A 13,078-nucleotide genomic window follows, 5' to 3' on the forward strand; every position below is an offset into this window, starting at 1 on the left:
ATTGTTCCCAGTCCAGAGCCGCCAGCGACAGTTCCCAGTCCAGAGCCTACCGCGACGGTCTGCAGCCCGAAACCTCCAGCGATGGTTCCCTGTCCGGAGACTCCAGTAGGGGTTCCCAGTCCGGAGCCTCCAGCGGGGGTTCCCAGTCCGGAGCCTCCAGCGGGGGTTCCCAGTTTGGAGCCTCCAGCGGGGGTTCCCAGTCCGGTGCCTCCAGCGGGGGTTCCCAGTCCGGAGCCTCCAGCGGGGGTTCCCAGTCCGGAGCCTCCAGCGGGGGTTCCCAGTCCGGAGCCTCCGGTGACAATCCACGGTCCTGAGCCTCCGGCGGCAATCCACGGTCCGGAGTTTCCTGCGACAATACACAGTCCGGTTCCTCCGGCAACGATCCACGGCCCGGTTCCCCCTGCGACAATCCACGGTCCGGTTCCTCCGGTGACGATCCTCAGTCCAGAGCCGTCTGCGACAATCTACAGTCCAGAGCCGTCTGCGACGATCGACTGTCCAGAGTCCCCAGTGACGATCTACGGTCCGGAATCCACGGCTGCGATCTACGGTCCGGAGTCCCCAGCGACGATCTACGGTCCGGAGTCCCCAGCGACGATCTATGGTCCTGAGTCCCCGGCGATGATCCATGGTTCGATTCCTCCGGCGATGATTCATGGTCCGGAGCTTCTGGCTATGATTCATGGTCCAGAGCTTCCGGCAACAATCGCCGCACCAGAGGCATCACCGACGTTGGCGGAGCCACGAGAGGAGCGGGGTCTGCGTTCCGCACCGGAGCCGTCACCAAGGGTAGATGCCCACCCGGACTCTCCCCTATTGGTTCAGGTTTGCGGCCGGAGTCCGCACCTTTGGGGGGGGGGGGTTTACTGTCACGCCCTGACCTTAGAGATCCTTTTTATTCTCTATTTTGGTTGGGTAAGGGTGTGACTAGGGTGGGGACTCTTGTTTTTGCATTTCTATGTTGGCCTGGTATGTTTCCCAATCAGAGGCAGCTGTCTATCGTTGTCTCTGATTGGGGATCATATTTAGGCAGCCTTTTACCACCTGTTGTTTGTGGGATCTTGTTTTTGTATTGTTGCTTTTGAGCCCTACAAGGCTGTACATTTCGTTGGTTACTCTTTCTTGTTTTGTTGCTGGTTTTCATTAATAAAAATTATTAACCTACTGCATCTTGGTCCGACCATCCTTACAATGACGAACGTGACAGGTTGTAATGCAACAAAGGAAAAACGCCAAGGGGGATGAACACTTTTAGAAGGCACTGTAAGTGTTTAGAGACAGCCTAGTGTATTGTTAGGGACAATGATTGATATTATTAGCTTCTTTTGAGAAAAAGATCAGTCAACAAAGTGAATGGGCTGTGGGGCTGCAGAAGGTGTGAAAAGTATTAGGAGGATAGTTCTTACAAAAATTGAAAATTGAGGAGAAATGGCACTTCTCAATGACTCTCATACACAACAATACACGACCAAAACCCGCTTCCTCATCTCGAGGTAAATGTCTGTAAATGTCCCATAGACTTTTACAGCTCATTCTTGCCAATAGTAGCCCTTGGCAGGGGTATGTTTGTAGACATGTCTTTGTATTGTGTTTTAAGAATATGCAGGTAGAAGAATAAGGTGGTTTTGTCATTACTGATGTTGATTTTATATCTTTCAGTGTCCCTTTCAGGATTCTGTCCCACAATCTTTTTGTGGGACGCTGGAGAAGATGGCTGACGTTTTACATGTTCCTACTGTCATCCATTCTATTCGCCAACCTGCAATCATTGAAAAATAAAATGGATGACCTACGATCAAGATTATCCTGTTAAGACTCTAGGGGCAGTATTTCATTTTTGGATAAAAAGACGTGCCCGTTTTAAGCGCAATATTTTGTCACGAAAAGATGCTCGACTATGCTTGGCATTGATAGTTTTGGAAAGAAGACACTCTGACGTTTCCAGAACTGCAAAGATTTTCACTGTGAGTGCCATAGAACAAAATCTACAGGCAAAACCAAGATGTTTGAGTGACCAGGAAATCAACAGGATTTCTGGAGGCACGTTTTCCATGATCTCCTTATATGGCTGTGAATGCGACAGGAATGAACGGACACTTCCTATCGTTTCCCCCAGGTGTCTGCAGCATTGTGACGTATTTGTAGGCATATCATTGGAAGATTGACCATAAGAGCCTACAATTACCAAGTGTCCCGCACGGTGTCTGCGTGGAAATTGGTGCGCAAAAGTCAGGTACCAGTATTTTTCCATCCGAATCAGAGAAGAATGCACGCTTCCAGGGAAGGCATTTCAATGAAGAGATATATGACAAAACACCTTGAGGATTGATTCAAACAACGTTTTCCATGTTTCAGTCGATATTATGGAGTTAATTCGGAAAAAAGTTTGACGTTTAGGTGACTGAATTTTCGGTTAGTTTCGGTAGCCAAATGCATAGTAACAAAACGGAACGTTGTGTCCTACACAAGCATCTTTCAGGAAAAACTGGACATCTGCTATGTAACTGAGAGTCTCCTCATTGAAACATCTGAAGTTCTTCAAAGGTAAATTATTTTATTTGATCCCTTTGCTGGTTTTTGTGAATGTTGCGTGCTAAATGCTAACGCTAAATGCTAAGCTAGCTATCACCACTCTTACACAAATTATTGATTTTCTCTGGTTCTAAAGCATATTTTGAAAATCTGAGACGACAGGATTGTTAAGAAAAGGATAAGCTTGAGGACAGGCATATTTATTTCATTTCATTTGCAATTTTCAGAAATCGCTAATGTTGCGTTATGGTAATGAGCTTGAGGCTGTAGTCACGATCCCGGATCCGGGATGGGGCGGCATAAGAGGTTAAACTACCTACGGAACTTTAAAAACTGTAATATCTTGTGTTTCACAAAGTCGTGGATGAACAACGACACAGATAATATAGAGCTGGCGGGATTTTCCATGCACCAGCAGGACAGAGAAGCTACGTCTGGTAAGACGAGGGGTCTGTTTGTCAATAGCAGCTGGTGCGCAATTAAGAAGTCTTGAGGTATTGCTCGCCTGAGTGATAAGCTCTGGACCACACTATCTACCAAGAGAGTTCTCATCTATATTATTTGTAGCAGTCTATTTACCACCACAAACTGATGCTGGCACTAAGACTGCACTCAACCAGCTGTATAAGGCCATAAGCAAACAAGAAAATGCTCATCCAGAAGCGGCACTCCTAGTGGCCGGGGTCTTTAATGCAGGAAAACTCTCGACCATGTTTACTCCACACACAGAGATGCATACAAAGCTCTCTCCCGCCATCCATTTGGCAAATCTGACCATAATTCTATCCTCCTGATTCCTGCTTACAAGCAAAAACTAAAGCAGGAAGTACCAGTGACTCGCTCAGTACAGAAGTTGTCAGTGGAGGCAGATGCTACGCTTACAGGACTGTTCTGCTTGCACAGACTGGAATATGTTCCTCAATTCATGAAATTGCATTGAGGAGAATACCACCTCAGTCATCGGCTTCATCAATAAGTGCATCAACGACATCGTCCCCACAGTGACCGTACGTACATATTCCAACCAGAAGTCATGGATTACAGGCAACATCTGCATCGAGCTAAAGGCTAGAGCTGTCACTTTCAAGGAGTGGAACACTAATTCAGACGCTTATAAGAAATCTTGCTATGCCCTCAGATGAACCATCAAACAAGCAAAGCGTCAATACAGGATTAACATTGAATCCTAGTACACAAGCTCTGATGCTCGTCGGATGTGGCAGGGCTTGAATACTATTATGGAATACCAAGGGAAGCCCAGCCGCGAGCTGCCCAGTGGTCAGAGACCTGGCAGTGTGGTGCCAGGACAATAACCTCTGTCTCAATGTGAGCAAGACAAAGGAGCTGATCGTTGACTACAGGAGAAGATGGGCTGAACAGGCTCCAATTAACATCGATGGGGCTGTAGTGTAGCGGGTTCAGAGTTTCAAGTTCCTTGGTGACCACATCACCAACGAACTATCATGGTCCAAACACACCAAGACAGTCATGTAGACGGCACGACAACACCATATCCCCCTCAGGAGACTGAAAAGATTTGGCATGGGTCCCCAGATCCTCAACAAGTTCTACAGCTGCACCATCGAGAGCATCCTGACCGGTTGCATCACCACCTGGTATGGTATCTGCTCGGCATAAGACCTCAAGGCGATACAGAGGGTAGTGCGTATGACCCAGTACATTGCTGGGGCCAATATTCCTGCCATCCAGGACCTATATAATAGGTGTGTCAGAGGAAAGCCCCAAAAATTGTCAAAGACCTCAGTCTCCCAAGTCATAGACTGTTTTCTTTGCTACCGCATGACACACGGTACCGGAGTGCCAAGTCTAGGACCAAAAGGGTCCTTAACAACTTCTATCCCCAAGCCATAAGACTACTGAACAATTATTCAAATGGCCACCAGATTATTTACATTGACACCCCCTCCCCCACCTCCATTTGTTTTTTACACTGCTGCTACTGGCTGTTTATTATCTATGCATAGTCACTTCACCCCTTCCTACATGTACAAATGACCTTGACTAACCGGTACCCCCTGTATATAGCCTCGTCATTGTTATTTATTTTGTTACTTTTTAATTATGTTTTACTTTAGTTTATTTGGTAAATATTTTCGTAGGTAAGGTCTACACGTTGTATTCGGCACATGTGACAAATACATTTTTATTTGATTTGTTCCAAGGTGTGTCCCATGCTCGTGTACTCAAAATGCAGCTGCTTTTGGGTATATTTCAGCAGGGCACTGTGGAAGGACTCGACTAACCTGAGTTTTACAGCGAGAAAGGGTAAAAAGAAAAAAGGGGTAGACTAAATTGATTACATGGTCTGGATGGTACTCTGTGGTCCTCAGCCTACCTCTACTCACATGTAGTTTCACAACACAAACACATACAAACACTTAGCTTCACTTTAGCTTCACGTTGTGCAGAGCTAGAGGTGTAATCATGTTCCCTACCACCTACAACAAAATACACAACAATTCACAATTCAACCACAGCACTAATTGTATTGATCTCTATTACACTGGCAAGCTTAGAAAACCTAACATAGACATTTTAAAATGAACAGCTAGCTAGCTAGCATCACTAAATTGGCATCAAGATTGCTAACCAGCTGAGAACCAATTTACCAAACATAGACGATGTATGCACATAGTGGCACATCATTGCTACCAACATGCAAACAGTAATTGAATGTTTTCCATGAAAGAGTGGAATGTATGGCCAACAAATTGAGCTACTGTCATTTGCTAAAGTTAGCTAGCTTATATTAGCTAACATAAGTCAAAGATAAAATTAACAAACAAACATGTTTACTCTGCTGAAGGTAGCTAGCTACCAGTCTAGCAGTGACTACGATGGCATAGATTCAATTGATTGGCAGTGTGTATCCAACAGATAGCTATACGAGTTAGCTAATGGCTTTCAGAGTTCAATACAGGAATTTAGCTAGCTAGCTAACTTAGTCCAGATAGGCTAGTAAGCTAGCTAGCATTAGGTTACCTCTACCTGGCGTCGAAAACCCATCAATTCAGCCTGTAAGCATCATTTTTGATAGTCGCAAGCCACTGGCCGCATCAGGGTAAATCTCCAGGAGGTAGAGCGTTGTTTACTTTGTTTGATGTAAACAACGCAACCAAAAATCTAGTTTGTGGGCATGTCTGATCTAAACCTTTAACCCCCTAACCTATAACCTGACCCTGACCCTAACTCTAACCAGAATCCCCCTAGAAAGAGCTTTTTTCCTTGTGGGACCTGCATAATGTCCCCAATTGTTATGTCTGGTCCCCAAAAGTATTGTTAAACATGTCCACACACACACACAGATACCTCTTCCTGATGAGTGGCTTTGCAGTAGCTCCATGAACTAGACCACTGCATTGCTGCTGAACCCACAGAAGGATTACAGGATATGTCGCCACTTTCCGCCCCATGCCACACTCTAAAGGACACTACCGTAACCTCTAAAGTCATAGGGACACAAACACACACACTCTCACCCTCTCACCCACATTCATTCTCAGTCACTCTAGTGACTTGGTTGTGGTTAAGTGAACTGCACTGTAAATGGTCAACCAGCGGGCCAACTGTTTGGTCATTCTCATGCATGGCCTCTCCCTGACCGCCACCATACTCCATGAGTCAGCCATCAAGACAGAAAGAGAGAGAGGAGGAGAAGCGAGAGAGACATACGGAAACCAGTGAGAATAGAGACTGAAAGCAAACCTGCCACCAACAGAGACACCTGTCAATGATATGTGATCCTGTCTGTCTTAGTATTATCCATCCACATAGTCACGATCCCCTCTCTCTTACGCACACACACACACACACACACACACACACACACACACACACACACACACACACACACACACACACACACACACACACACACACACACACACACACACACACACACACACACACACACACACACACACACACACACACACATTGATACACAACTGTACATGTGTGAAATACGACAAATATACACAGCCACCAAATTATTATTATTATCTTACACACGCTAACACAGCTGTTGAATTACATCATGACACATCTCTCCAATCACAAAAACAATCAGATGCCCTGATGACTAATGCTCACTAATAACTTGGTGGAGTGGGTTCGTGACAGTCTCTGTGTACCAGATATGCTACTTGTAAATGCTATTTATACAGTATGCTCTAACACAGAACACCAGAGCGACAGAGACCTGCTCTGAATGGATGGTGAGTGGGCGAACTGAAGTTCAGCATACAGGCCTGTATACACACAAAGAGAATGATCATACAGCATGAACTTGCTAAAGGAAACAGCCGGAGTTTCATAGTCTCCACCAAAAGATACACATTTGCACCATTCTCACATAGACACATTCCACATTATTTTACGGGATGTTTTGTTGTTATTTGTTGAAAATCATGATTTTTTTTTATTGCAAATGGGCTCCAGCATTTGAACTAGTTATTTATGGGATTGCAATATAATAGAGAACATTATAAACATTGGAATGGGTACAGTTTGTAAACCCTGCTATAAACACAGGGAGAAAAGAAAAGAGGGAGAGAGTGGAAGAGAGGGAGAGAGAATATATGAAAACAGAGAGAGAGGAGATGTTGAATGAGAGGTGTATCTCTCTCTCCCTCTTCCCCTTTTTTTTCAGAGCAACATGCTCACAGCCACAATGAATCCATCAGTATCTGACAGGGCTAGTCATCCGAGACGATGGAAGCCAAACGCAAGCCCACAAGATCTGCCTTTAAACGCAATGTTTTACCAACAAACTTTCCCTGCCTGGAACACATTAAGGACCAAATAAATGTCCTGGGGCCGGGAAGGGGGGAGGGGGGGGTATAGGGTGTGTGTGTTACATTTGCTAGGCTGTGGGAAGGGGTTGCGTGCCGTCTGCAGTGGAAAGCTGAAAATGGCATAAATGTGAAATGGGCTGTTTTTTTATAATTTTTTTATTTTTTCTTGGTTGGCAACGTTAGTATTGCGTCATGGTAATGGCTGACAGATTGACTGGCTGAGCTGGGATCCACCGAGGTGTAAAACTCAAGCGATCCTGCTCCACCAAACACATACACACACACACACACACACACACACACACAAACTTGAACACTCAGGTTTGGACCGTATCTGGTCGCATTATTTTAAGACTCCATTTGCAGTAGGCTTGGTTGGGCCTAATCAGGGATTAATGATACACCCATGGGAGCTAGTCTGACCTTTGACCCGGGCTAATGTAGACTCTGAAGCTGGAGGGGTGAGGGGTGGTAGGGGTGCTGGTTACGGATCCAGTGGGGGAGAAAAGTGTTCACACGTGACTCTGACCTCTCTCTTTCTCCCCACAAACAAAGACACAAAGCTGACCTAGACAAATTGTGTACCTGCATGTCCACACTGTCCACACTTTGTGGCTACTGGCCTTTTTTTTAATACTGAGATTCAATCTGACAAACAAAAGGCCTGTGGACTTTACTTCTGCAACGTAAAACATTGAAATGATTCTTGAGTTGACAGAATAGAGACAAAGATGATCATAGCTAGTGATACTAGAGGCATGGAGATCCTGTATGCTTGATTGGACAGTCATTCAAGCAGTCGCAAAATGTCAAGATGATCTTGAAGAGATTCCATCCCATCCACTCAGAGAGCTCTCTAGTGGGTTTGTGTGAAACAGGTTATAAAAGATGTTGCATATCAGAGACAAATAGACAGGACTCCTGTGACCTCTTTGTTGGTCTAATGTAACTCTGCCAACCCACACATCATCCACACATCATCCACACACACACTTAAAAACGGCACTGGGATTCATTCCACACAATGTAATTCTGGAGGCTGAATACTTTATACTGGAAAAATGTACTGTTAAGGACCGTTCCACACTACTTATGTAACAATAACCATAACCTTCAACTCCATTACTATGTAATTGCTAGGTAATTATGCCAAATGAAATGTTGTTTTTATAGTAATTAAAGCATAAAGGACCCTAGTGTAAGAACTGCTGGAATGCAAAGTCCTAATGATATATCAGTGAAATAAAGGCCCCAACAACCCCATACTGATTTCCATTTTCATTGCTCCTCCCGTCCCTCCCTTCTATTCTCCTAAATGATGTCCCACTAACCCTATGTCTTGCCCCCATTACCCACATCTAGCCCCCTGACTCTGACTTTCAAGGTGGTGAAAGCCACCCCATAAACCCCTCTCTGTTCCAGGCATGCTGAGTGTGATGATTGGCTCTGAGTTATTGTGCCTTTGTCCTGGCTCAAGCCAAGCACAGACAAAGGGTTAATATAGGGCCCAACATTCCTGATCACAGCTGAAGGGAGGAGAGATGGTCATCTTATAGTTACATTGAACAGGCACTTACAAATGTGTTAAATATTTTACGAATTAGAAGATGTGCACCATTGTGCACAATTTTCGGGGACCAGTTTTGACTCGTGAGCACTACTTTCAGAACTATTGGCTGAAATTATACAAAACCTTTATAACGCATCGTAAAATAACACCTGGTGTCCAGATGTACACACCTACTAAAATAACCTCGCAGGGGGTCCAGAGAAACTGTGTTACAGAGGTTGGCTGACTCTCCAGAGATGTATCTTCGACATAAATACTGGCAGCCCAGACGGACAAATTCAGATATCTGGTTACATTATCGCAGCTTTCAAGGCAAAGCAAACAAATGGAGGAAGACGTATGCTATTATCTCATGCTATGCACAATTTGTTACAGTAGCTCAGGACATTTCTTAAACCAAAAGTCTCTTTTCCACTGGAGGTTGTGCATTTTCCCAATGTGAGAAATACACAAGTTAAATGAACTACATGGTCCAGCTTTGGAAAGCTACTCAAGTCTTTTCATTAAAACCGCCAACAAACACCCCATGATGGCAGTGGGCTGTTTCTTACAGGACAGACATAATACAGAATGTCTGCTCTCTGCCAGAACCCTGCCATGCCTTTTAGAACCAGCCTGTCCTTGGACAGAACACCAACAATTTCATTCTACAGACACACTGCCACCGCAACGGGTGTAGAATTAACTGTGAAATGATTGCTTATACTGTAAGCTCTTTCCCCAATGATGTGGAGAGAGAAAAGAAAATCATAAAAAGAAAAAGAGGAACACAAGAGGAAGAAAATACACAGGAATGTAGCTAAAGTGTTTTCAGAAAGTATTCACACCCCTTGACTTTTTCCCACATTTTATTGTGTTACAGCCTGAATATAAAATGGATAAACTTTTGCTTTGTTGTCACTGGCCTACACACATTACCCCATAGGGTCAAAGTGGAATGGTGTTTTTATTTTATTTTATTTTATTTTTACAAATGAATTTAAAAAATGAAAAACCAAAATGTCTTCAGTCAATATTCAACCCCTTTGTTATGGCAAGCTTAAATAAGTTATGGAGTAAAAATGTGCTTAACAAGTCGCATAATAAGTTGCATGGATACATTCTGTGTTAACAGTGTTTAACATGATTTTTTAATGACTGCCTCATCTCTGTACCACACAGTTATCTGTAAGGTTCTTCAGTCGAGCAGTGAATTTCAAACACAGATTCTGCTTGAAAATCTATGTTAAGACCTGAAAATGGTTGTATAGTAATGATCAACAACCAAAACCAAATTTAACAGAGCTTGAATAATTTTGAAAAGAACAATGGGAAAAATGTTGCATTATCCAGATGTGAAAAAAGCTCTTAGAGACGTACCAAGAAAGACTAAAAGCTGTAATCACTGCCAAAGGTGCTTCTACAAAGTATCGACTCAGGGGTGTGAATATTTATGTAAATTAGATACTTCTGAATTTTATTTTCAATACATTTGCAAAAATGTCAAAAGACATGTTTTCACTTTGTCATTATGAGGTATTCCTGTCAGGAAGTCCATGATCCAGTTACAGAGGGAAGTGTTCAGTCCCAGGGTCCCCATCTTGGTGATGAGATTGGCGAGGACTATGGTGTTGAACGCTGAGCTGCAGTCTATGAACAGCATTCTCACATAGTTATTATCCCTCTTGTCCAGGAGGGAGAAGGCAGTGTGAAGTGTAATTGAGATTGCGTCATCTGTGGATCTGTTGTGGTGCTATGCAAATTGGAGTGGGTCCAGAGTTTCTGGGATGATGGAGTTGATGTGTGTCATGACCAGCCTTTCAAAGCACTTCATAATTACAGATGAGTGATTCGTTGAAGTTAAAACCCCCTAGAGTCTATTGACACAACAGTGCATCATTTTATTTATTTATTATTATTTTTAAACACCTTTATTTAACTAGGCAAGTCAGTTAAGAACAAATTCTTATTTTCAATGATGGCCTAGGAACAGTGGGTTAACTGCCTGTTCAATGGCAGAACGACAGATTTGTACCTTGTCAGCTCGGGGATTTGAACTTGCAACCTTTCGGTTACTAGTCCAACACTCTAACCACTAGGCTACCCTGCCGCCCCATCTAAGTAACATAACAAAGAAATCCCCATCAAGATCCGTCAATTTAAGCTAGAGATATTTTGGCATGGGCCGTGTCTCAATCCACCACATTTGCCTATGTTTCCCCTCCACATCTGCAGTGGAAAGTGACAGAGCTACAGCTCCGAACGGTTTGGCCTACAACAGTGTTGCGTTCGAGACCACCCGATTCAAGACCAAATAGAGGAGTGCGAGACCAAGTCAAGACCGGGAGGGGGACAAGGGGTCCAAGACCGAGTCAAGACCGAGACCAGCAAAATGTGAGTCCAATTCAAGACCATGATTGTAATATTGTCAAATCACCACCATCGTCCAAAATGTCCAGTATTTCTGTGCTCATATTTCAGAACAATGTACGGATTCTTTAGGCATTCAGAATAGTGAAAAAATGCATGCTGAGGGAACATGATTACTAACCCAAACACAGTGGGGAACAATGGGCCTTCTATGCCGTCAGAGAAGAGCTAAGGATTTATAAAATAATGATTATAATAATAATTATACTATTAACTTCTATAATGTTCATATTTTTTCAGCTTTTGTTGGAAAGGAAAGTCTTGAGCTGGTGCACACCTGAATAATAGTTTGTTCAAATCCAGGCTGTATCACATCTGGCCATGATTTGGAGTCCCATGTGGAGGTGCACAATTGGCTCAGTGTTGCCGGAGTAGGCCATCACTGTAAATAAGAATTTGTTCTTAACTGACTTGCGTAGTTAAATGAAGGTTACATTAAAAAAATATATATCTATATATATATATATATATATAAAATAGCGAGAAGTAGTTTTCCCACGGTCTAGCTAACTAGCTTTTGTTGTCGGCTAGATACCAGCAGCTGCAACAGGTGTTATTGTTGCCAATTTTTTTAGCTTCTCCCTTTTCAAGAACAACTTTCAACAATAAGTGAAGTTTCAAATTCTCATCATTTGGTGAGTGTGATACATTGTTACATTTAAAGTGGAACTGACAGCATTTTAGCAACATGAAATATTTTTAAAATCTGTTCATATACACCCCCAGAAACAATATGACACTTGAAACGTTTTTTTTTTCTGACAAGCGACCACTTAGATAGGGTCATTTTCACGTTTGATAAATTATTGGAATGTTTAGGAATTATGTATACTAAGGCATTTGTGAAAATTCTATAGCAATATAGAGTGGAAAGTGGCTGTGCATTTGGAGAAGTAATAGAAACTGCAGTAAATAAACCGGAATAAAAACATCTGTCTTGTCCAGGACCGGAGTCTACACAGACCGGTGCGTTATAGCCAATCAGAGCTACAGTGGATCTTCATACAAACAAGCCATTTGCCACACAGGCCTGCAATCATTCACTTTCAACTGGATTGTATTTTTACAGGCAACAGTGCAACTTTAGAATATTAGAACGTTATTATACGCCCCGAAATACACCTGAATGGATTTCTGCAAATATGTAAACACCATGAGAGTCCTCTTACATTTTGGGAACTTTACAGTCCTATTGATCAAACAACCATGAAAATGTAGTCTCTGTCCTTCAGTTATGCACATCACAACAACAAGACTAACAACTAATGCTAGCGAGAGCAAGATGAGTTACAATCTAACGAGGGAACATTAGAATAAACCCTCTCAAAAGCTTTCAGATCTTAAAGCAAGCGCATCTACTCACGACCACAACCATAAACACGGTCCAGTACAAAATAAAATAACTCCTGTGTAGAGTACAGGAGTTTTGCACATTAGAATCCTACTCTGGTATGTTTTGCCCTGAACAAAATCTCTTGCCTATATTGTTTTGCTTCGGTATGTTGCATTAAAAGTGGCTAATAATGCGTTGATTCGATCACAATTGCAACAGTAAAGGAAAACTTTTGTAGTGTTAACTAACTGGGAAAAAAACACTAGAAAGTTGAGTGAAGTTAAATCTTGTGCTTCTCTCCATGGGGCCTAAAATGAGGACATCTGTACTCTTTATTGAAGTAAATACCTAGGCTTTACTATGGGCTCTGGGCAAAAGTAGTGCACTATATCTGAAATGGGGTGCCATTTGGGACAC

The 13,078-nt window shown here is 43.0% G+C and overlaps 1 protein-coding gene across 1 annotated transcript in view; it reads right to left on the reverse strand.

Annotated features, from left to right (window-relative positions):
* LOC124038008 (phosphatidylinositol 3-kinase regulatory subunit gamma) overlaps positions 1–13,078 on the reverse strand; it is a 296,718-nt gene that overhangs the window by 145,233 nt on the left and 138,407 nt on the right. The gene's annotated exons all lie outside the window — the stretch shown is intronic.

The sequence above is a fragment of the Oncorhynchus gorbuscha genome, linkage group LG06 (genome assembly GCF_021184085.1).
Source record: "Oncorhynchus gorbuscha isolate QuinsamMale2020 ecotype Even-year linkage group LG06, OgorEven_v1.0, whole genome shotgun sequence".
Classification (NCBI taxonomy): Eukaryota; Metazoa; Chordata; class Actinopteri; order Salmoniformes; family Salmonidae; genus Oncorhynchus; species Oncorhynchus gorbuscha.